The sequence below is a fragment of the Symphalangus syndactylus genome, chromosome 22, assembly GCF_028878055.3.
Source record: "Symphalangus syndactylus isolate Jambi chromosome 22, NHGRI_mSymSyn1-v2.1_pri, whole genome shotgun sequence".
NCBI lineage: Eukaryota > Metazoa > Chordata > Mammalia > Primates > Hylobatidae > Symphalangus > Symphalangus syndactylus.
In genome coordinates, this window is record NC_072444.2 from 62573455 (window position 1) to 62595587 (window position 22133).

Here is a 22133-nt window from a genome sequence, read left to right on the forward strand (position 1 = left end):
TCTATGTATGTAGATGTATGCAAATATATGTAAACGTATGTAGATATATGCGTATGTAATTGGTACGCATACGGATGTATGTGTATGTAAATGCATGTAAATGCTATATATGTAAATATATGTAAATGTCTAAATATATGTGAATACATGTAAATGCATATTATGTAAATACATGTAAATGCATATAAATGTACGTATATGTATGCAAATGCATGTCTATGTATGTAGATGCATGCAAATGTTTATAAATATATGTAAATGTAATGAATGCCATATACATGCATGCAAATGCACGTCCATGCACGCAAACATTGTAGACGCATGTAAATGTATCTAAATGCATGCAAATGTATGCAAATATATGCGAATGTATGTAAATATATGCGTATGTAATTGGTGTATGTGCGTGCGAATGTATGCATATGTAAACAATATATATGTAAATATATGTAAATGCATGTAGATGTATGTAGATATATGCATATGTAATTGGGGTATATGTGTGCAAATGTATGTATATGTATGTAAATGCGTATGCATGTAAATGCATGTAAATGCTATATATGTAAATGTATGTAAATGTATGTAGATGCATTTACATATATAGCATTTACATACATATACATACATTCGCATACATATCACTTACATACGTATGTCTGCATGCATTTACATATATTTACATATATTTGCATACACAGCCATGCATTTGCATCCATGTATATAGCATTTATTACATTTACATACATCTACATACATTGACATACATTTACATACATTTAATGTATGTAATAAAGGGATGGAGGAAGATCTATCAAACAAATGGAAAACAAAAAAAGGCAGGGGTTGCAATCCTAGTCTCTGATAAAATAGACCTTAAACCAACAAAGATCAAAAGAGACAAAGAAGGCCATTACATAATGGTAAAGGGATCAATTCAACAAGAAGAGCTAACTATCCTAAATATATATGCACCCAACACAGGAGCACCCAGATTCATAAAGCAAGTCCTCAGTGACCTACAAAGGGACTTAAACTCCCACACAATAATAATGGGAGATTTTAACACCCCACTGTCAACATTAGACACATCAACGAGACAGAAAGTTAACAAGGATATCCAGGAATTGAACTCAGCTCTGCACAAAGTGGACCTAACAGACATCTACAGAACTCTGCACCCAAAATCAACAGAATATACCTTTTTTTCAGCACCACACCCCGCCTATTCCAAAATTGACCACATAGTTGGAAGTAAAGCTCTCCTCAGCAAATGTAAAAGAACAGAAATTATAACAAACTGTCTCTCAGACCACACTGCAATCAAACTAGAACTCAGGATTAAGAAACTCACTCAAAACCCCTCAACTACATGGAAACTGAACAAGCTGCTCCTGAATGACTACTGGGTATATAATGAAATGAAGGCAGAAATAAAGATGTTCTTTGAAACCAACGAGAACAAAGACACAACATACCAGAATCTCTGGGACACGTTCAAAGCAGTGTGTAGAGGGAAATTTATAGCACTGAATGCCCACAAGAGAAAGCAGGAAAGATCCAAAATTGAAACCCTAACATCACAATTAAAAGAACTAGAAAAGCAAAAGCAAACACATTCAAAAGCTAGCAGAAGGCTAGAAATAACTAAAATCAGAGCAGAACTGAAGGAAATAGAGACACAAAAAACCCTTCAAAAAATTAATGAATCCAGGAGCTGGTTTTTTGAAAAGATCAACAAAATTGATAGACTGCTAGCAAGACTAACAGAGAAGAAAAGAGAGAAGAATCAAATAGATGCAATAAAAAATGAAAAAGGGGATATCACCACCGATCCCACAGAAATACAATCTACCATCAGAGAATATTACAAACACCTCTATGCAAATAAACTAGAAAATCTAGAAGAAATGGATAAATTCCTCAACACATACACCCTCCCAAGACTAAACCAGGAAGAAGTTGAATCTCTGAATAGACCAATAACAGGCTCTGAAATTAGGGCAATAATCAATAGCTTACCAATCAAAACGAGTCCAGGACCTGATGGATTCACAGCCAAATTCTACCAGAGGTACAAGGAGGTACTGGTATCATTCCCTCTGAAACTATTCCGATCAATAGAAAAAGAGGGAATCCTCCCTAACTCATTTTATGAAGCCAGCATTGTCCTGATACCAAAGCCTGGCAGAGACATAACCAAAAAAGAGAATTTCAGACCAATAACCTTGATGAACATTGATGCAAAAATCCTCAATAAAATACTGGCAAACTGAATCCAGCAGCACATCAAAAAGCTTATCCACCACGATCAAGTGGGCTTCATCCCTGGGATGCAAGACTGGTTCAACATATGCAAATCAATAAATGCAATCCAGCATATAAACAGAACTAAAGACAAAAACCACATGATTATCTCAATAGATGCAGAAAAGGCCTTTGACAAAATTCAACAACACTTCATGCTAAAAACTCAATAAATTAGGTATTGATGGGACGTATCTCAAAATAATAAGAGCTATCTATGACAAACCCACAGCCAATATCATACTGAATGGGCAAAAACTGGAAGCATTCCCCTTGAAAACTTGCACAAGACAGGGATGCCCTCTCTCATCACTCCTATTCAACAGAGTGCTGGAAGTTCTGGCCAGGGCAATCAGGCAGGAGAAGGAAATAAAGGGTATTCAATTAGGAAAAGAGGAAGTCAAATTGTCCCTGTTTGCAGATGACATGATTGTATATCTAGAAATCCCCATTGTCTCAGCCCAATATCTCCTTAAGCTGATTACCAACTTCAGCAAAGTCTCAGGATACAAAATCAATGTACAAAAATCACAAGCATTCTTGTACACCAGTCACAGAGAGCCAAATCATGAGTGAACTCCCATTCACAATTGCTTCAAAGAGAATAAAATACCTAGGAATCCAACTTACAAGGGATGTGAAGGACCTCTTCAAGGAGAACTACAAACCACTGCTCAATGAAATAAAACAGGATACAAACAAATGGAAGAACATTCCATGCTCATGGGTTGGAAGAATCAATATTGTGAAAATGGCCATACGGCCCAAGGTAATTCACAGATTCAATGCCATCCCCATCAAGCTACCAATGACTTTCTTCACAGAATTGGAAAAAACTACTTTAAAGTTCATATGGAACCAAAAAACAGCCTGCATTGCCAAGTCAATCCTAAGCCAAAAGAACAAAGCTGGAGGCATCACGCTACCTGACTTCAAACTATACTACAAGGCTACAGTAACCAAAACAGCATGGTACTGGTACCACAACAGAGACATAGATCAATGGAACAGAACATAGCCCTCAGAAATAATGCCGCATACCTACAACTATCTGATCTTTGACAAACCTGACAAAAACAAGCAATAGGGAAGGGATTCCCTATTTAATAAATGGTGCTGGGAAAACTGGCTAGCCATTTGTAGAAAGCTGAAACTGGATCCCTTCCTTACACCTTATACAAAAATTAATTCAAGATGGATTAAAGACTTAAATGTTAGACCTAAAACCACTAAAATCCTACCAGAAAACCTAGGCAATACCATTCAGGACACAAGTGTGGGCAAGGACTTCATGTCTAAAACACAAAAGCAATGGCAACAAAAGCCAAAATTGACAAATGGGATCTAATTAAACTAAAGAGCTTCTGCACAGCAAAAGAAACTACCATCAGAGTGAACAGGCAACCTACACAATGGGAGAAAATTTTTGCAACCTACTCATCTAACAAAGGGCTAATATCCAGAATCTGCAATGAACTCAAACAAATTTACAAGAAAAAAACAAACAGCCCCATCAAAAAATGGGCAAAGGACATGAACAGACACTTCTCAAAATAAGACATTTATGCAGCCAAAAAACACATGAAAAAATGCTCATCATCACTGGCCATCAGAGAAATGCAAATCAAAACCACAATGAGATACCATCTCACACCAGTTGGAATGGCCATCATTAAAAAGTCAGGAAACAACAGGTGCTGGAGAGGATGTGGAGAAATAGGAACACTTTTACACTGTTGGTGGGACTGTAAACTAGTTCAACCATTGTGGAAGTCAGTGTGGCAATCCCTCAGGGATCTAGAACTAGAAATACCATTTGACCCAGCCATCCCATTACTGGGTATATACCCAAAGGATTATAAATCATGCTGCTATAAAGACACATGCACACGTATGTTTATTGCAGCACTATTCACAATAGCAAAGACTTGGAACCAACCCAAATGTCCAACAATAATAGATTGGATTAAGAAAATGTGGCACATATACACCATGGAATACTATGCAGCCATAAAAAATGATGAGTTCATGTCCTTTGTAGGGACATGGATGAAACTGGAAAACATCATTCTCAGTAAACTATCGCAAGGACAAAAAACCAAACACCACATGTTCTCACTCATAGGTGGGAATTGAACAATGAGAACTCATGGACACAGGAAGGGGAACATCACACTCTGGGGACTGTTGTGGGTTGGGGGGAGGGGGGAGGGACAGCATTAGGAGATATACCTAATGCTAAATGACGTGTTAATGGGTGCAGCAAACCAACACAGCACATGGATACATATGTAACAAACCTGCACATTGTGCACATGTACCCTAAAACCTAAAGTATAATAAAAAAAATTAGCTTTAACATTAATAATGCACTAATGTAAAGGTGGAATTTGGTTTTCTCTTTTGAACAGAATTTCCATGTAACACTTAAAAATAGTTGTTTTGTTTTGTTTTGTTTTTTGTTTTTGTTTTTTTGCCTTTTGAGTAAACTGCAAGTAAAAAGGAAAAAAGAATGGAGAGGAAAAGGACAGTCAGTCGATCTCATGCGTTGGATCTTGTTTGAAAAGCTGAGTCCCCTCTATATCAGAGTAAACGTTTTTGACTTCTTGAAATTTTTTGAGTTATCACTTTGACTAAATGAATGACCTGTGATCCAACTATGTGGTATCAAGTACTTTAAACATTTGATATTTAACAAACCTTCCAAGATCAAAATTTCAAATTCTAAATTCAATCCTTTTTCACTTATTAACTTTTTAAGATATTAGGTCCCCTGAAGTCCAAAGGAGACATTTGGTTAATTTGTTGTGTTAAATCATACAGGAGGAATTTTCAAGTATGAAATGGTGTTTGGTTTTCTTTGGGTCATATTTGCATGAATGTGTAATTAGTGTGTGTTACAGAATTGCATGAGATTCTTGTATTCTGATATGTCTCAGCATATGTTATCAGTAATAATTATAATTATGTTAAAATTTTTTATGCCACAAAATACCACATTTTCATCAATTGTATCATTAACCCTGAATGTTCTAAAACTTTTGTCATCCATAAATTCTTTAGATTGATCCTTTTGAAAAGATGATTTTACAATCAGCTATAAGACTCTGACAGGCGCTCTTGAATGCAAGTTTCTGATAACTTTAGATATTGTGTCTTTGAAATAGGAAAACTTCCCAGACTGTCATGGAAAGCTGATGTATTCATGAGATTTGAGCAAAACAGGAGTTATTGGCATGGACTGAACTAATAGAAGACTGAAATAATCTTTTTATGACTTATTGCTTGAAACCTTGCTTGTCTTCCAGAGTCAAGAAAACTTATTTTCTTTTGAGCTGTTTACAACTTTTTAACAACTGAGTAAAGTATACTCCCTTGAGCAAAATTTGGCATGTATATCTTTCTCTCTACCTGATTTCTCCAGAATTTGAAAACTATTTATGAGTATTTTTAACTTATGACAATATATTTATTTGCAATAATTCTATGAGAATCTGTTTTCTTTTCTAACAGGAAACAATTGGAGACACTGATTATTTTACCAAGCCTTTGACTGGTATGACATGTTTTCAGCCTGCTTTGAAGAATTGATGTTGAACTACAGAGCCAACAAAAGTTCCTTGGGAAAATTGGTCTCATACCTTGTCCTTTACAAGTTTCCTAACCTGTAGTAAGTAAAGAATGTCAGTTTCTGACAGGCCCAGGAACCCCAAGTTATTTTGGAAACATCAAGATGGAAGGAATTCACTCAATTCATACAAGAATCTGCAGGCACAAATAAATCCTTGGCTGGGCTCAAGAAGCTTTTAAAAGGTCTAATCTGAGATTCCTTATTAAAAAGTCCCAGAAAAGCCAATTTTTTTAAAAAAAAAAGGATATATGGCAATTAATTATTCTCACCTCACTTTATGTGTATAACGAGGCCAAGTATAATAAGACTAAAACTTATTTTGCAAATAAATTAGTCTTACTATGATGTGTCTTTGATAGAAATGAAAAAGTGAAGAGATAAACATTATTTCAGAAAAATTATAGTACACCTGTTATTAGATTCTATTCTTGTCCATTGTTTTTGAGTCTCTGCTAACAACCCAATATCTGACTGGTTTTCATGGTCATTCACCTGGATCCCTCAAAGCCTCAGGTGAGTTTTACAGAGACTCCTGAAGCTAAGACTCTTACTCCTTATGTTAGGGCTCATTATTTATCTTATAGTCCACTGTTCTCTCAAGTGCAGTACTAAAGCTGTGGATAATAATATTAGTGTTTTTGTTATGCAGAACTTGAGACCGCAACTAGGCACCTATGAATACATAGGCACCTGTGAAAACATACAGTCAACTGCAAAATGGTTTCACTCCTCTTGCCTTTGGGGAAACCCCTATCCCAACTATGCCCACTGTCAACAGGAAGAAGTTAGAGGAGTCGTCAGTCTTTTTCCATCTCCATAGCCCATGCCTAAGGATTGAGGTATGGTGAAGCCCAAGGAAGGAATTGAAACCACCTTTGCAGAGATCATGAGGGTGAGAGAAATCTAACATGGCTGACTGCATCTTTCTTCTAGCCTCACAGACTGGCTGTCTTTACTCATTTCTGTGCATAGGCCAAACTAACCATAGGAAGAGTTTAGTTTAGTTTAACTTGGAAACAAGCACGATAATAATCCTTCCCTAAAACTAACCCTCTCTTTGCTCAGGGACTGAAAATTAATGAAAGGCCATGAGATAAGAATTATGGGAGGGGCCTGAAATCTGCTGAGATGTAGGTGTAGCTTATATAATCCTATATTGCTCAGGAGTCATGTGGGCAGAGGTCAGAAGATGTGTAACTTCCCCAATTGATCCTATAGATGACCTCACCATTGTAGAACTTGTGTTAGTTCATTTGCTGTGCTATAAAGAAACACCTGAGGCTGGGTAATTGATAAAGAATAGAGGTTTGTTTGGCTCATGGTTGTGCAGACATATAAGCATATAGGCATGACACCAATATCTGCTTAACTTCTGGTGAGGTCTTAGGAAGATTTTACTTATGGCAGAGGGTGAATGGGGAACAAGCGTGTCACATGGTGAGAGAGAGAGCCAGAGAGCTCCCAAATTCTTTTAAACAACTAGTTCTCATGGGAAATGATATAATGAGAACTCACTCATTACTGTGAAAAGGGCCCCAAGCCATTCACAAGCAGTCTGTCCCCATGACCCAAACATCTCCCACCAGGCCCCACCTCCAACACTGGGGACCACGTTTCAACATGAGATCTGGAGGGTAAAAACGTCCCAACTCTATCAGTGAGATTGGTCTTTTGAGATGTTTTCCAGACTTTTGAATTCTGGCAACTGACTGGCCCCCACCTGGACTCATGATTCAACCAGTCCTATGGCCCCCAACAGAGAGGTGAGCTCAGCACAAGAGGACTGTTTTCCACATCCTTATACTTGCATCTCCAACCAATCAGCAACACACATTCCCTAGTCCCCTGCCCACCAAATATCCTTGAAAAACCCTAACCTCCAAACCTTCAGAGAGACTGATTTGAGTGATAACTTCAGTTATCCCATGTGGTCAGTCTTGCATTAATTAAACTCTTGTTTTTAGTGCAAAATAACTCAGTGAAATGGTCTTCTCTGTGCAATGGGCAGGAAGATCCCATCAGGTGATTAATGACATTATATGAACCTCTTCTGTGACTGTAGCCAGCCTACCCTGCATTTCTGGCAATATGAGCCTATTTTATAAACCACTTGCTGCTTTAGCCATTTTGAATTGGGTTTCTGTCACTTGCAAAAGGAAAGTTCTGAAAAATACAGAGCCTAATCAAATTTTGTGAGTACTAAATGAAAAACTATGTAAAGAGCTAAAAGGACTATCTGTTACATAAAAGATATTCACACTACAAGGCTACAGTAACCAAAACAGCATGATACTGGTACCACAACAGAGACATAGATCAATGGAACAGAACAGAGCCCTCAGAAATAATGCCGCATATCTACAACTATCTGATCTTTGACAAACCTGACAAAAACAAGCAATGGGAAAAGGATTCCCTATTTAATAAATGGTGCTGGGAAAACTGGCTAGCCATTTGTAGAAAGCTGAAACTGGATCCCTTCCTTACACCTCATACAAAAATTAATTCAAGATGGATTAAAGACTTACATGTTAGACCTAAAACCATGGAAACCCTAGAAGAAAACCTAGGCAATACCATTCAGGACATAGGCATGGGCAAGGACTTCATGTCTAAAACACCAAAAGCAATGGCAACAAAAGCCAAAATTGACAAATGGGATCTAATTAAACTAAAGAGCTTCTGCACAGCAAAAGAAACTACCATCAGAGTGAACAGGCAACCTACACAATGGGAGAAAATTTTTGCAACCTACTCATCTGACAGAGGGTTAATATACAGAATCTACAGTGAACTCAAACAAATTTACAAGAAAAAAACAGCCCCATCAAAAAGCGGGTGAAGGACATGAACAGACACTTCTCAAAAGAAGACATTTATGCAGCCAAAAAACACATGAAAAAATGCTCATCATCACTGGCCATCAGAGAAATGCAAATCAAAACCACACTGAGATACCATCTCACACCAGTTAGAATGGCCATCATTAAAAAGTCAGGAAACAACAGGTGCTGGAGAGGATGTGGAGAAATAGGAACACTTTTACACTGTTGGTGGGACTGTAAACTAGTTCAACCATTGTGGAAGTCAGTGTGGTGATTCCTCAGGGATCTAGAACTAGAAATACCATTTGACCCAGCCATCCCATTACTGGGTATATACCCAAAGGACTATAAATCATGCTGCTATAAAGACACATGCACACGTATGTTTATTGCGGCACTATTCACAATAGCAAAGACTTGGAACCAACCCAAATGTCCAAAAACGATAGACAGGATTAAGAAAATGTGGCACATATACACCATGGAATACTATGCAGCCATACAAAATGATGAGTTCATGTCCTTTGTAGGGACATGGATGAAACTGGAAACCATCATTCTCAGTAAACTATCGCAAGGACAAAAAACCAAACACCACATGTTCTCACTCATAGATGGGAACTGAACAATGAGAACACAGGGACACAGGAAGGGGAACATCACACTCTAGCGACTGTTGTGGGGTGGGGGGAGCAGGGAGGGACAGCATTAGGAGATATACCTAATGCTAAATGACGAGTTAATGGGTACAGCACACCAACATGGCACATGGATACATATGTAACAAACCTGCACATTGTGCACATGTACCCTAAAACAAAGTATAATAATAATAAGATATTCACTAAATATCAGTTCCCCTCTGCCTCCCCCCTCCCAATCTCTGTAACACCACACACAATCCCTGTGCAAGCACAAACAATAATATATGAGTGAAAATATATAGAGTTTTAAATTTACATTTATCCTCCATATGAGAAAGAAACAAGTGAGAAAAATAACCTCTTAATAACTACAGGATCAGCCACATATTTTCTTAATAAAGGAGACCACTACTTTTTTACTTAGACACAAGATATAGCAGCTTTTCTCCAAAAACATGAAAAGCAATTGCTGACTTATTGATAAGTAAGGCTCATAATGCTAAAATATGAGAAACTTTAATCTTAAGCTCATGCAATGTTACCATAATTACTAGTTGGACTGGGATATTTAGTTTCCTAAAAGTTTGTAGGGACAATAATTATTTGCAAGCTTAGGCTAACTAGTAGATATTGAGAAAGATGATTTTTCCTTAATTTTATATGTTGAGATTAAAACATGGTTCTATTTGAATCTCTGTGTGTGTGTGTGTGTGTGTATGTGTGTGTGCGTAGAACACAGTGTAGTTTAGTGTTTCTACTGGGAAATCAAATGAGAATACATATAATAAAGAGAGCCCAATGATCTGGTCTTAGGGTAAGATGCTTACATATTACCCAAATTGTAAGGCTAATCATCCTGTCTTTTAAAATTACAATAATTACTTTGTTCTTACATTTCACAATCATGAAACACAAGCAATGATTCATATTGAAGGCTTTGGAGTTAGATAAACTAGGAACAAAGTAGGTGCTCACCAAATGGTGACCTACAGAGATAGTTGAATCATGGCTATGTTGGGATTTTACAGCATAGTCTCTGAGGAGATGGTTGCCAGATCCATAAACTGGCAGTTTTTCTTCTGTTCTCTTCAATTCCCCTGAAGTTAGAACATGCTATAATCCAGTTTCTTCCAGCTACGCTTCAAATGATTGTTGGTCCATAAACTGAGGCAAGAGATTTTATAACACCCTAGCTAATTTTAAAACACCTCTCCCAATCGCAATTACTTTCTGGTATTTTAACATGGTCTTTTTAATTTATTTCAATTGCTATGAAGTTGACATTTAGCTTCTGGTATAATCATCTCTTTTGTTTCTTTGATCCACTCCTATTCCTTATGCACATTTAGTCTGATACATATAGGTCTAAACTCTTTACTAGAACATAAATCAATGGTAAGAAAAGCAGGTATATCAGGGTAGGTGACACAGTAACACTCACGATAGTGCAGCAGGCCATTTATTGGTAAAGAGCATAGAGCACAATTTGTAACTTGGGGCTGGAGCTGCTAGTGACATTGCTAGGCTGGGAAATCTAAGGAGACATTTGCTCCGAGGGTCCCACAAGTGCAGTGTCAGCCCTGGGAGCAAATGCCTCCTAAATTTTGAGCCCCAGGGCCTCACTCCCTTTACCCTAGTCCTGGCTCTGAATTGCAACACTAAGTCACATTGGCTATAAATATAGAATAGCATTCAAAGCTTGGAAAAATAAACATTTTAAGTAACTTAAGTGGATTGTATTAGAAGTCAGCAAAAAATTTTACACACATGGGTAATATATATATAGCATTCTCTTTTTAGATTATACATTAAAAGGTACTATGAAAATTTAAAATTTTTATGTCCAGTTTTAAAAATACATGAATAATAATGTTAGAACCACTAGCATACCTCAACAAACACTGAGCACACTAAGTGCATCCACATCTTTATTTCATCATTAGTTTGGTGACTTGAAATAAATTTTATGTTAAACACTATGAGCAAATCAAAAGGTTCATCCAGGAAAATTAAGTACTTGTATTTTTTTAAAGTTTTAATAGGATGTATATTTCTGTATTAGTCCATTTTCATACTGCTCTGAAGAAATACCTGAGATGGGGTAAGTTATAAAGAGAAAGAAGTTTAATGGACTCACAGTTCCACATGGCTGGGGAGGCCTCAGAATTATGGCAGAAGGCAAAACAGGAGGAAAGGCACATCTTAAATGGCAGCAAGCAGAGACTGTGTGCAGGGAAACTGCCTTTCATAAAACCATCAGATCTTAGGAGACTTATTCACTATCACAAGAACAGCATGGGAAAAACCAGCCCCCATGATTCAATTACCTCCCACCAGGTCCCACCCATGACAAGAGTATTAAGGAGCTGCAATTCAAAATGAGGTTTGGGTGGGGACAGAGCCAAACCATATCATTCTGCTCCAGGTCCCTCCCAAATCTCATATCCTCACATTTCAAGACCAATCATGCCTTTCCAACAGTCCCCCAAAGTCTTAACTCATTTCAGCATTAACTTGAAAGTCCACAATCCAAAGTCTCATCTGAAACAAGGCAAGTCCCTTCTGCTTATGAGCCTGTACAATCAAGAGTGAGTTAGTTCCTAGATACAATGGGGTACAGGCATTTGGTAAATACACCCATTCCAAATGAGAGAAACTGGCCACAACGAAGGGGCTAAAGGCCCATGCAAGTCCAAAATCCAGCAAGGCAGTAAAAATCGTAAAGTTCCAAAATGACCTCCTTTGACTACATGTCTCACATCCAGGTCATGCTGATGAAAGAGGTGGGCTCCTTTGGTCTTGGGCAGTTCTGCCGCTGTGGCTTTGAAGGATACAGCCCCCCTTCTGGCTGCTTTCATGGGCTGGCATTGAGTGTCTGTGGCTTTTCCAAGTGCACAGTGCAAGCTGTCTGTGAACCCATCATTCTGGGGTCTGAAAGACAGTGACCCTCTTCTCACAGCTCCACTGGGCAGTGCCCCAGTGGGGACTCTGTGTAGAGACTCCAACTCCACATTTCCCTTCTGGACTGCCCTAGCAGAGGTTCTCCATGAGGGCTCTGCCCCTGCAGTAAACTTATGCCTGGACATCCAGGTGTTTCTATACATCCTCTGCAATCTAGGCAGAGGTTCCCAAACCACAATTCTTGACTTCTGTGCACCCACAGGCCCAACACCACATGTAAGCTGCCAAGGCTTGGGGCCTGCACCCTCTGAAGCAATGGCCTGAGCCCTACTTTGGTTCCTTTTAGCCACAGGTGGGATGCAGGGCACAAAGTCCTGAGACAGCACACAGCAGCAAGGCCCTGGGCCTGGCCCACAAAACCATTTTTTCCTCCTAGGCCTCCCAGCTTGTCATGGGAGGGGCTGCCACGAAGGTCTCTGACATGTCCTGGAGACATTTTCCCCATTGTCTTGGCAATTAACATTTGGCTCCTTGTTACTTATGCAAATTTCTGCAGCCAGCTTAAACTTCTCCTCAGAAATGGGTTTTTCTTTTCTACCACATGGTCAGGGTGCAAATTTTCCAAACTTTTATGCTCTGCTTCCCTTTTAAATATAAGTTCCAATTCCAAGTCTTATCTTTGTGAATGAATAAAACTGAATGCTTTCAAGAGCTCCCACGTCACCTCTTGAATGCTTTGCTGCTAAGAAATATCCTGCATCAGATGCCCTAAGTCATCTCTCTCGAGTTCAAAGTTCCACAGATCTCTAGGGCAGGGACAAAATGCTGCCAGTCTCTTTGTTAAAGCATAGCAAGAATTATCTTTGCTCCAGTTCCCAATACGTTCCTCATCTCATCTAAGACTACCTCAACCTGGACTTTTTTATCAAAACCATTCAACAAGTCTTTAGGAAGCTCCAAACTTTCCCACATCTTTCTGTCTAATTCTGAGCCCTCCGAACTGTTCCAACCCCTTCCTGTTACCCAGTTCCAAAGTCTCTTCCACATTTTCGGGATCTTAATAGTAGTACCTCACTGTACTGGTACAAATTTACTGTATTAGTCCATTTTCATACTCCTATGAAGAAATATCTGAGATGGAGTAATTTTTTTTAAAAAGGAGGTTTAATGGACTCAGTTCTACATTGCTGGGGAGGCCTCACAATCATGGCAGAAGGAAAGGAGGGGCAAGGGCACATCTTACATGACAGCAGGCAAGAGAGCATGTTCAGGGGAACTGCCCTTTATAAAACCATCAGATCTTGGGAAACTTATTCACTATCATGAGAATAGCACAAGAAAAACCCACCCCCATAATTCAATTACCTCCCATGAAGCCCCTCCCATGACATGTGGGGATTATGGAAGCTACAATTCAAGATGAGATTTGGGTGGGGACATAGCAAAATCATATCAATCTCTGATCAGTATAACTAAAATGAAGAAAACAAGCACAAAAAAAACCTGTATTGTGTTAATTTTCAGAAGCCTGCTCCCTCAAAAAACACATTAACATTTCTTTTACAGTGTTGTTACATGTGACGACTTATTTTGCTTATATATAAAGTAACCAGAGAGTTTTTATTCTTCTTAATAAGTATTTAAAATATGTTTCTAAGTATTAAGTTTAAGTGTTAATTTATGACACCCTTAAAAGTCTTTTGTATGGCAGACTCACATGACAGCAATAATTTAAAGACCCCATCATCTAAGAAGAATGTGTGTTCAGAGATCCAAGCTAAGGAACCTGGAAGCAGTCAACCTGGAGATTTATTCCTTATTGATGAGGAACATCTGAAACCCTGGCCCATCCTGTAGAACGCAGGCCTTACAGTGGATCAAGGCCTTTTGCTTTGGGTTAAGTGAAGGTTGCCAGGTGGAGGGTGCTATGGGGAGGGTGCTGAGAGAAAATGCTATATGAACCGTGTGTTTTTTACAAACGGTAGTGGTTCTGCGATCCAGCCCATTACCACTGGACTACACTGTATTGTAGGTCTCCTCAATAAATTCTATGTCTTGCTTACTGGTTCTATGTCTCTTCTCCTGCCTCTTGAACATGGTGTCATTCCTATTGAATAGTCAATAGGGGTCCAGCACAACGTCTATGAACTTCTAAAAAACAATTTCTAAATATATGTGGATGCTTATGTTTTAGTAGCAAATTGTCATATAATTAATCAGCACCATGTAAAGACATACGTATTTGCTTTGGTTCTAGAAATAACTTTGGTTCCGTATAATAAGAAAATCATGGGTATTGGAGGAGTGGTCTTCAAAGAGTCAAAATGATAAATTGTTTCCTAACTTTTTTTTGGTTGTCATGTAAAGTGTTAATTTTTTCCTGAGATATTCAAACCATAAAACCTAGCATTTTCTCTCCAATATGAATTGATTTTTTACAAATTGATATATTTCAGAAATTCAACTTTGTGAGTGCATTTGAAAAGAAAGACATACAAGATGGTATTTTAGGCAGTTCAGATAGCTTTCTAGCCTAGCAGAAAGAATAAAAACGCTGGTCTGAAACAAATTTAAAAATCAAGGAGTTGATTAGCTAACCTTTAAGTTTGTAAACCTAGGGGTAATTGGATGGTCAACACTCTTCCCTTAAGATTAAAGCTCTGCTATTTTTTTAGGGCTCAAAAAAATTTATACTGATATAAATTTTAGAGAATGCATGCCCAAGTCTTCATCCTTGATACATTCAAGAAGCTTCTTTCTCTATGCTCAATTTGCATTCTCTGTATAAGACTCCTTATACAGAAAAGCTGACAACACAGAGGCTAATCTGTGTTGTCAGGTTTTAAGGAATCCAGTGGTTCTGCATTTTCAGCAGCTCACACTTAAGTCTGCATACTGGCAGCTGTCATTTATGTGTAGGTGAGGTATGAGGTGGGGGTCAGGCAATATAGGCTTTGCAAAAGGAGGACTTATCTGTTGCTTTCAGTTGCTTTGAGCTTTTTTCTGCTCTTTCCCTTTCTTTTCTTACTGTGTGTTTGTTCCCTTTTCTTTGGAAGAAAGTTATATGCTGCTGGGATAATGCTGAGTGATCTATAGCTGGAAAGAACAGGCAGGTTTTTGATGAAGTCTCCAGTTGTAGCTAGACCTTTTTCACCTGTCACTTGGAACCAAATTTATATACTTCCTAACTACTAGAGAAGACAGAAAGATGGTCCTGCAGTCAGGTAGAGTGATGTACTTTAAATGATATCAATGTCCTCCTTCTTGCTGATTATTAGAAAGAACCAAAAGCAGAGACATTCGTTAGAAAAACCAAAGCCCTCTGCTTAGACTAAAACAGGTTAAATGTTCTTTTGAGGGAAACCTTTTAGTTTGCTCTTTAAAGATGGCTTACCTTCTAGAAAATGTAGTATGTTCCAATCCTTTCATTTTGAGGAATGCCCTTAGACATTCAAGAACTTCAAAGTGATTAAATGTGTATCATTACATATCAGATCTTGGAGGCTATGTGGTATGAGAGAAAAAAACATTAGTTTTGGGTCATAATTTTTTTTTTTTTTTTGAGACAGAGTCTCGCTCTGTCACCCAGGCTGGAATGCAGTGGCAAAATCTTGGCTGACTGCAAGCTCTGCCTCCTGGGTTCAAGCCATTCTCCTGCCTCAGCCTCCCGAGTAGCTGGAACTATAGGCACCTGCCACCTCACCCGGCTAAGTTTTTGTATTTTTAGTAGAGACAGAGTTTCACCATGTTAGCCAGGATGGTCTCAATCTCCTGACCTTATGATCCACCTGCCTTGGCCTCCCAAAGTGCTGGGATTACAGGCATGAGCCACCGTGCCCGGCCGGGTCAGAAATTTTATATCCCCGTTTTGACACTGTAATTAACTCTTTGAAAGGCACTAGAAAAGTTTGTTTTTTTATTTTTTTTTATTTTTTTTCTGGGTGTCAGTTGCCTCATCCCTAGATATTGGACTTTAAATTAAATCTCTGTTTCAGCTCAAACATTCTATGAATTCTTGTTATTCTAGGCTTAATATTACAGGTATAATACAGAACTGTACATCACAGTCATGACTGGAGGAACATGCAATCCTACTGCAGAGATAAGGCTGTGCCTGTGAAATAATAGCATGCACTACAGAACAGACTACATTTTAGTAATGAATAGAGTGGAACAGATCACAAGTGTCAAAACATTTCAGAATAACAAGAGAGAGTAAGGCAGACTCAAATGATAAAGTTCCTTAGAAAGGATTAGACTTGGGTTGGGCCTTTGAGGTAGGCATTGTGTAGATGGATAAAATAGCAAATGTAACAGGTAACAGTAATTCAGTTAATGGATACTACTCGACAGGGCCCAGATATGAGAGGGAGCATGGTAAAGCCAAGTAAGGAGATAGCTCAATATATCTTTTGGTTCAAAGGGTAAAATGTTTATTTTTCACTTGTATGCTTTAGTCAGTTTGGACTGCTTTAAAGAATACCATAGACTAGATGGGTCAAGCAACAAACACTTATTTCTCACAGTTCTGAAGGCTGGAAAGTCCAAGATCAAAGTGCCAGCAGATTCACTGTCTGATGGAGGCCCACTTCCTGACTCAAATGACCATCTTCTTGTTGTATCTTCTCATACTGAATGGAGCAAAGGAGTTCTCTAGGGTCTCTTTTATAAGGGTATTAATCCTATTCATGAGGGGTCATCCTCATGACTTAGCTCCCAAAGACACCATCTTTTACAAATCATCACATTGTGGGTTAGGATTTCAAAATATGAATTTGTGTGGAGGGCACATAAACAGTCCAGAACATTGTAGAACTCCTATTTCCAGCTTTCTTCCCAGTTTATATAAGAAGAAAACTTAGGACCTAGAGTATGGACAGATCAACTGTGCTATCTTACACAATTGTATCTTACTTACTTCTTAGAAGAACTTCTCTAGATTACAGCCAGTGTTGCCTTGCTTCCTCTCTGAATGGGTCTTTTCCACCTAAATTTCTCTTGAAACTATTCTACCACCACAATTTCAATTGCTAGAACTAAAGAGTTTATTGCATTCTCTTTGTGACTTCCCAACATTTTAGATACAAGGAAAGTTTTAGAAAAGTCCAAAGAACAGATCATCTTTTCACTTTTGCATCCCAGAACACAGCCATTGCATCTCAATTTACTGCCTGATTCCACATGACCTCATCTTCCATAAGCCCTCTGTTGAAGTTCCTTGTGCTTTGCCCTTGGTTCCTTGTCTTTCAGGAGCATAAAGAACCTCAGAACATCCATTGTTATTACTATTTGGAAGTTCTAAGATTGACGATATTCTTTAATTGTGGATTTATACCTAGCCCGCCAAGCAGACAGCAATGGAGTAACTACCAATTCATTTATTTTCATAATTTAGCTACATAAGATCACATGAGTTCCATTCTTCCTTTTCTTACCCATTTTATAGATTCTCAAAATTATGCCTTCTACCTAGTTAGAGAGAAGAAAAGCTGCTTGAAAATATTTGACATAAAGTTACAGAATCTTTCATTAGGAACAGATGGTGTAAGGAAAGTGTTATGTTTCATATCTGGGTATAACAGAAGTCAAGGTGTGCATCCAGGTTTCCTCCAAAATATGTAAAAATGTATCTAAGGAACTTCTTTCCTTCTTTGAACCAAGACTAGGGGAGGTAAAACTTTTCATGTTCTGCCTCATTTAACTCTGAGGAAACACCTCCTGATGGATGTGGCAGTGTTTGTTTCATATTCCATCTGGTGTTCATTAATTACTGAGAGCATTAATGATGACTCAAAAGCCATTTTGCAAAACAGTAAAGTAGAATATGGTCCACAGAATATTTAATGTTCCACAGATTTATTTTATTCTGCCAATTTTGAACAGGTGGATCTATTATGTTTTTGGCTATTCGTCTCATATGACTGACTCTCACTCTTAACAACTTTCACAACTTCATGCTAACTGACTAAAAAGATGCTTAATTAAATGTGTGCTTGGTAATCAGAGAGTTTTCACAAGCAAGTACAGATGGAGCAAATGTAATTGAATAGAGGAACATAGCAATTCAGTGATCTTTTACATAGATGTGGAATAGTATGAGCAAGATAATAGGAGAAGATCTTTGTAGAAGTTTAATAGTAGAAGCTTTTTTATCCATCCCTAAAAATTTAACGGTTTTGAACGATTCAGATTTATACTCAAGGGGAGATGCTGTAATACATGGGGAAATTAGTAGGAAGAGCATATGGCCTAGTTTCCCTGGGACCATCTTAGTAAAAACCTTATAGCAGACGTTGGTTTCCACCTATAACGCATTGGTGTTCACATTCAAGTCTATGTCTAAGACATCCCAAGACAAGCACTTGTGACTCTCTCTATAAGGCTTCCTCTAGGCTCAAAAGAATGGTAGGCCAGAATTGTGTAGTCGTTTATGCTCTTGAGAGTGCCCTTAGATGATAAAAGATGGAAGTTGAGGGATAAATAGCCCAGTTTCTTCTCTCCTTGGGGATACATCTGGATTACGTTCTAGATCAAGTTTCAGAGTTTTTCAGCAGGATTGAGTCCCTGTTACCCACCGTGGTAACTGACTTGATATATAGCTATTATTGTGTTCTCTCCTTTTCTTGCCTTAGGTCCTCACTCTCATGCTAGTGCTTCCTGGGATAGTCTCCTAGATAAATCGCTTCTACTCAAATTCTTGCCCTCAAGTCTGCACCTGGGGGAAGACAGCCCAATACTTGCTATTGCTGGGTAATTTTGAAGTTTCCTTTGCCTCTCAAAATTTCTCAGCTTAGATATAAAATAAATAGCATTCTAATCATTACATATCAGGATACACTCTTGCTAGACTTATCTAAAACTGTAGACAATTTTGTCCTCATTATTTCAAGATTTAGTTTTGAGTCAACAGTTTCAAATAGTTCTCTATTTTCTCTTTTTGCAGTCTTCCAGGAGACAGATAACTAGAGTATTCCAACACCCACAGACACCTCCAGGGAGTTCCTCTCTGTGCGTTTCCGTAACATTTTATACATCTGTGAATTGCATGCTTAGCAAAATTACAATGACAATTTGCATAACTGTCTTTTCCATGAGGTTATAGGTTTCTCTAGTTCTGAGGACCTTAGTTTATTTATCTTTTGCTTTCCACAGTATAAATAAGTACCTGACATCTTTAAATGATATCTACTCAATGGGTGATTAAGTAAATCAATGAATAAATGAACCGCATGCATAAATTCTAGGGTCTATTCCCCTTGAAATTAGGTCTGGATTTCTGAATCCAGGAAAGAATGTTTACTGGGTGATATGGTTTGGCTCTGTGAGCCCACTCAAATCTCATGTGGAATTGTAATCCCCATGTGTCAGGGGAGGGTCTGGGTGGGAGGTGATTAGATCATGGGGGTGGATTTCTCCCATGCTGTTTTCATGACAATGAGTGAGTTCTCATGAAATCTGATGGTTTAAAAGTGTGGCACTTCTCCTCCCTTACACTTTCTCTCTCCTGACACTTTGTGAAGAAGGTGTTTGCTTTCCCTTTGCCATCCACCATGATTGTAAGCTTCCTGAGGGCTCCCAGTCATACTTCCTGTTAAGCATGCAGAACTGAGTCAATTAAACCTCTTTTCTTCATAAATTACCCAGTCTCAGGTAGTTCTTTACAACAATGTGAAAACAGACTAATATAGAAAATTGGTACTGGGAGAGTGGGCAGTGCTATAAAGATACCTGAAAATGTGGAAATGACCTGAAACTGGGTAATAGGCAGAGGTTGAATCAGTTTGAAGGGCTCAGAAGAAGACAGGAAGAATGCGAGAGTTTGGAACTTCCTAGAGACTTGTTGTTTTACCAAAATGCTGATAGCAATATGGACCACAAAATTGAGGCTGAGGTGGTCTCAGATGGAGATGAGGAACTTATTGGGAGTTGGAGTAAAGGTCATTCTTGCTATGCTTTAGCAAAGAAACTAGCAGCATTTTGCCCCTGCCCTAGAGATCTGAGGGAATTTGAACTTGAGAGAGATGATTTAGGCTGTCTGGTGGAAGAAATTGCTAAGCAGCAAAGCATTCAAGATATGACCTGGCTGTTACTAACAACATACAGTCATATGTGTTCACAAACAGATGGGCTGAATTTGGAATTTGTATTAAAAAGGGAAGCAGAACATCAAACTTTGGAAAATTTCCATTCTGATCAGAAAAGAAAAACCCGTTTTCTGGGGAGAAATTCAAGCCACTGGCTGCAGAAATTTGTATAAGTAATGAGGAGCCAAATGTTAACAGTCAAGGCAATGCAAAAAGTGTCTCCAGGGCATTTCAGAGATCTTCACAGCAGCCCCTTCCATCACAGGCATGGAGTCCTAGGAGGGAAAAATAGTTTCATAGGCCAGGCCCAGGGCCCTGCTGCTCTGTGTAGCCTCAGGACACGGCACCCAGCATCTCAGCAACTCAAGCACCAACCATGGCTAAAAGGAGAAAAGATACAGCTTGGGCCATTGCTTCAGAGGGTGCAAGCCCCAAGCCTTGGTAGCTTCCATGTTGTGTTGGGCCTGTGGGTGTGCAGAAGGCAAGAGTTTGGAAACCTCCACCTAGATTTCAGAGGATGTATGGAAATGTCTGGATGTCCAGGCAGAAATCTGCTGCAGGGGCAGAACCTCTGCTAGGGCAATGCAAGGGGATATTTGGGGCTGGAGCCCCCACACAGAGTCCCCACTGGAGCACTACCTAGTGGGGCTGTGAGAAGAGGGTCACTGTTCTCTAGATCCCAGAATGGTTGATCCACTGACAGCTTACGCTGTTCACTTGGAAAAGCAACAGCCCATGAAAATAGCCAGTGGGGCTATACTCTGCAGAGCTGCAGGGGTTGAGCTGCTGCCCAAGGCCCTGGGAGTCCACCTCTTGCATTAGCATGTCTTGGATGTGAGACATGGAGCCAAAGGAAATTATTTTGGAGCTCTAAGATTTAATAACTTCTCTGCTAGGTTTTGGAGTTGTGTGGGACCCATGGCCCCTTTGTTTTGGCCAATTTCTCCCATTTGCAAGGGGAGAACTTACCCAATGCCTGTAACCTCCTTCATATCTCGGAAGTAATTAACTTGTTTTTTATTTTACAGGCTCATAGGCAAAAGGGATATGCCTTGACTCAGGTGGGACTTTGGACTTGAACTTTTGAGTTAATGCTGGAATGTGTTAAGACTTTGGGGGACAGTTGAGAAGGGATAATTGAATTTTGCAAGGTGAGAACATGAGATTTGGGAGGGTCCAGGGACCAGGGGTGGAATGATGTGATTTGGCTCTGCGTCCCCACCCAAATTTCAGATGGAATTGTAATCCCCATGTATCAGAGGCGAGACATGGTGGGAGGTGACTGGATCACAGGAGCAGATTTCCCCCATGCAGTTTTGTGATAGTGAGTGAGTTCTCAGGAGATCTGATGGTTTAAAAGTATGGTTTTTCTCCTACCCCTCCTGCCATCTTGTGAAGAAGGTGCTTGCTTCCCTTTCACCTCCCACCATGATTGTATGTTTCCTGAGGCTTCTCAGTCATGCTTCCTGTTAAGGCTGTGGAACTGTCAGTCAATTAAACCTCTTTTCTTCATAAATTACCCAGTCTCAGGCAATTCTTTACAGCAGTGAAAATGCTGGGTAATACACTGGGTAACAAAGCCATGTGTTCCTGTCATAAAGTCATCTTCTGTTGTAGGAAAGAAATTGTGGAAATAACTGTGGTTCATATATTAATATCAAACTTTTCTCTTTGTTAACTCACTAGGTCAGAGATTAGCACTTGAAGAAAAAAGTTTCTCTAAAAGCACATAGGAGTCCAA

General features: G+C 38.9%; 1 long non-coding RNA gene across 7 annotated transcripts in view; it reads left to right on the top strand.

The window, feature by feature from the left end:
* LOC134735602 (uncharacterized) overlaps positions 1-14370 on the top strand; it is a 59643-nt gene extending 45273 nt beyond the window's left edge. For 2 of the 7 annotated variants that reach the window (XR_010118852.1, XR_010118851.1), the window contains 3 exons: positions 5821-5977; positions 6588-6830; positions 14020-14370. This is a non-coding gene — a long non-coding RNA (uncharacterized lncRNA). Of the gene's footprint in view, positions 1-5820; positions 10099-14004 lie in introns of those variants that run through there. The other 5 variants (XR_010118855.1, XR_010118856.1, XR_010118853.1 and 2 more) reach the window with 5 other exon arrangements.
* Positions 14371-22133: the final 7763 nt, after the last annotated feature.